This window comes from Rhinoderma darwinii (assembly GCF_050947455.1).
Source record: "Rhinoderma darwinii isolate aRhiDar2 chromosome 4 unlocalized genomic scaffold, aRhiDar2.hap1 SUPER_4_unloc_8, whole genome shotgun sequence".
NCBI classification, from domain to species: Eukaryota; Metazoa; Chordata; class Amphibia; order Anura; family Rhinodermatidae; genus Rhinoderma; species Rhinoderma darwinii.
In genome coordinates, this window is record NW_027461763.1 from 120,400 (window position 1) to 124,047 (window position 3,648).

At 45.7% G+C, this 3,648-nt stretch overlaps 1 long non-coding RNA gene across 1 annotated transcript; it reads left to right on the plus strand.

Annotated features, from left to right (window-relative positions):
- Nucleotides 1-3,291, plus strand: LOC142684110 (uncharacterized). The gene is made up of 3 exons (XR_012853988.1): nucleotides 1-125; nucleotides 1,191-1,294; nucleotides 3,194-3,291. It is a non-coding gene; the product is annotated as an uncharacterized LOC142684110 (long non-coding RNA).
- The last annotated feature ends 357 nt before the right edge of the window (nucleotides 3,292-3,648 follow it).

The window sequence follows — 3,648 nt, forward strand, 5'->3', positions numbered from 1 at the left end:
AGTTCCTGGGTTGGGTGGTCCTTCCTTTCCTGACACATGCACCATTCAGTATCTGCCTGCAGACTCGGGGGACCCCATATACCCAGGAGCCCTGCACCCCCCACCCTGTGATGAGGTTCTGCACTGTAAGTGAGGTGGAGGGGCATTGTGTGTGCAGTTAAAGGGAAAGAGCCTGCAGAAAGGGGGAGGGGAGATTAACCAGTGCAGGTCCAGAGCAAGGTGCAGAGTCCCTGGCTGCCGGGTGCTCTGCAGATGCTGCGGACCCCCACATTTACTTCTCATTTGTGTTTTCCATCTGCAATGACTTAACTCATTTATTATAAATATCTGTCAATGATTGGGGGGGGGGGGGGTAAAGTTTGCATTGATTAGATATTAGTGCAGTTTGGATTTTGCACTGGGAAATGCATGTCCTAAAGGGCAGTGGTCTCCAACCGCAGGGCATGCTGGGAGTTGTAGTTTCAGCAGTGCAATCACAAATTTGCACACACGTCACCTGCAATTGGAAGATTTCAGACTGCGGTGTGACTACTGCCCTCCTGCCCCTCCTCCACACTGCAAAAAAAAACTAGGGTAACTGCGCATTTTATTATTGGCTGAGAATTGTTCTATTTGGGGGAATGCAGGTAAATGTTGTAAAGGGGTTAATGCGGCATCCATGGCGGTGTATAGCAGTGAAGGGGTTAACGCTCAGCAGCACCTATATTGCCGGACTCCTTCTCGCTCCTTCATCCCAGGATGTAGCCAATCACAGAGCAGCTCAGATACAATGAAAAATATTGCATTCGGGCCCCTGGGAATGTGAGTCTAAAAAAGTGTCGGGAAATAACGTGAGGTACGACATCCCCAGCGGATGAGCCTGTCACGAGCTGCATTGGGGACCGTGCGTGAATTCAACCCCAGGCCTCATAAATACGGTCGTATACACTCTCCGAGGTGCATAGAGCCATAATACGGTGCGGCCTCCATGCAGATCCAGTCAGATTCAGGAAAAACAGTGATTTTAGCAGGTTTTATTGTAGTGCGATACCTTAACTGTCCTCTGGGGGGCGCTCCTCTCTTACTGGGAATATTGCTTTCTACTTTTCTATCCAAAGCGTTGTGTATCATTGTTTTTGTCTGTATTATTGTGATGACACAGGTCATTCTTGTATTATGTGTCGTTACTTCTTAGACTTTCTTGTCTTTAGTAATCCGGTATATGGTTGTGAATCGGAGAGACTGCAGCTAGTATGGCTGGAGCGCCACACTACATTATCCCCGACGAGAATTCATCGGACTCTGATGTCTGCTGGTAAATCCAATCTTCTGTATATACATATAGTGCATGCAATATTAGGGGTGAAGCTGTGGAGTGTAGACCGTGTCGAACTGGAGTATCTTGGGGGCTCACCCGTCAGTTATATAGAAATAATGTGACCACTATTATTTGTGTAGTAAAACAAAGACCAATATTAACACCACATAGTGACCATATAGTGATAGACACCAGTCCTACACAGGCACTCTGCAGACCATAAAAGGGAATACAGTACTGTGACTCACAGGTGACGTCTTCTCAGATTGGAGTCGTTCACTGTCCATTTTCTTCTTTATTCAGCCCAGAATGCTATGACGACTTCTTCCAGCCATGAATCCCCTCTGCAAAATTCACAACACAAACATTTTTGGCTCCTCGCTTTTCTAGCACCTTCCCCACCCGCTACAAAAACTCACCATTTATAGTGCCCCAAATGGAAATAATGCCCCCTCCAGGTACTGTAATCATGTCCTCCTTTAGGCCTCACACAGTAATCGTGCCCCTTTGTACTCCCTAAAAAGTAATGCCTCCATATGTGCTCCCACACAGTAGCAATGTCCCCCTTTTTGCCCCCTTACAGTAGTTAGGTACCTTTGCTCTCCCATATAGTAGTTAGGACCCCCATGTGCCCTCATATAGTAGTTAGATCCTCTTTGTGCCCCCATATATTAGTTATGACCCCTATGTGCCCCCATATAGTAGTTATGTCCTCTTTGTAACCCTATGTATAGTAGATTAATCCCTTTCGTTCCCCCATATAGTAGTTAGGCCTCTTTGTGCCACCCCTATAGTTGTTAGGCCCCCCATAATGTTAGGTTCCTATTTGCGCCAATTTAAAAAAAAAACCTCACCTGACCCTGTTCTCACGACGAGTGGATAGGTTCTCTGGCTGATGTCTGTGGCCTGGCGCAGTGACGTCATCACCTGCACCAGGACGCCGACATCTTCTGCTGCCTCCCAATTTCAATTACGCCATAGGCCTGAAACAGCCTGTGGCCTACATAAATAAGTATCTGGGCAGCAAGCCAATGGCTCCCTGCTCCGCGGCTGGAAAGAAGCAGCTCAGTTTTTGGGTCCATTGGAGGATCCTCCGTTCCTCCGGTGGACCATTCCGAAGCTGAGTGTACAGAGGTAACAGAAGCTCCTGGGCCTGAGGGCGGCGCCCAAATGCCTCTTTTACATATAAGAATACACTGGTGTTATAAATGGCACAAAGCAGGAGGGGGCCCTTTTAGGGTGCAGGAGCTTTAAGTTACTTCTGTGCAGCACAGCAAGCATAGTGTCAACCACTATGCCCTCATGGCAGGGTCACCCCCAGTGCCCCCTGATGATATTGTCACCCCCAGTGCCCCCTATGACATTGTGGACACACAGGTGTACGGCTCCTTATAGGACAGATAACTGTAATGTGATTGTAACGAGTCTTGCAACTGTATATCCATCACACGACCAGGACAGATTTGTATCCATTGCAAGTAAACAATAAAGGTTCCTGTTGACTAACAGCAAGCAGAGATCTTAAAACCATTAGGAAGTGAGGGAAAAAAGTATATTGGAATATTTTCTTATACAATGAATAACATTTATTGGCTGAAACCAGAAAACCTCTTTTATGGACAGGCTGGTCCCAAACCGAAAGTCTGGTATCAAGAAAACCCAACGAGGCACCCGGAGGATCCTGAGCTGTTAGTGGTGGTCCTCCATAGTTCCTCCTAGTAATATATGATCTCATGCTACAGTAACATCCCCTGATCCCTGTTTCTGGGATTTTTCACTCTCATTTTGATTGGCCTGCATCCTCCTGGACAATATCCAACCCTAAACCTATGTTTTTAGGTGATTCAGAATCCAGACCTTGGCTTTTCTCATGTGTCTTGTCTTTCTTTTTATAAGGTTGGGTCCTGAAGACTTGGATCATCTGTCTAATTATAAAGAAGATGATGTATGGGACGTCTATTCACATGAAAGGTCTTTCAAAAGAACATTCAGTTCAGGTGGGTTCTCCGGTGGGTTCTCCGGTGGGTTCTCGGTGGTCGGCTTTTGTGGCTCATTTCCATACTATCTCTATAATCCCAGGATTGTTCTGATCCAATACAAGGCCACAGGATAAGAATAATTCTGTATGTTGAGTGCAAGATACCACGGAATAATTTTGCATTTTTGGGGGTAGTCACCTGTGTACTCAATACGGATAACCATTCTAAAACTAGCGGTAAACCATCTTCAGTTCTAGAATTCATTTATGTATCGCCAACATATTCCACAGCGCATAAAATTTGCGAAAGTAAAAATTAAAAGGACAAATAATCAAAACAAATCAACACACAATGAGACAAAAAAAAAAAAGA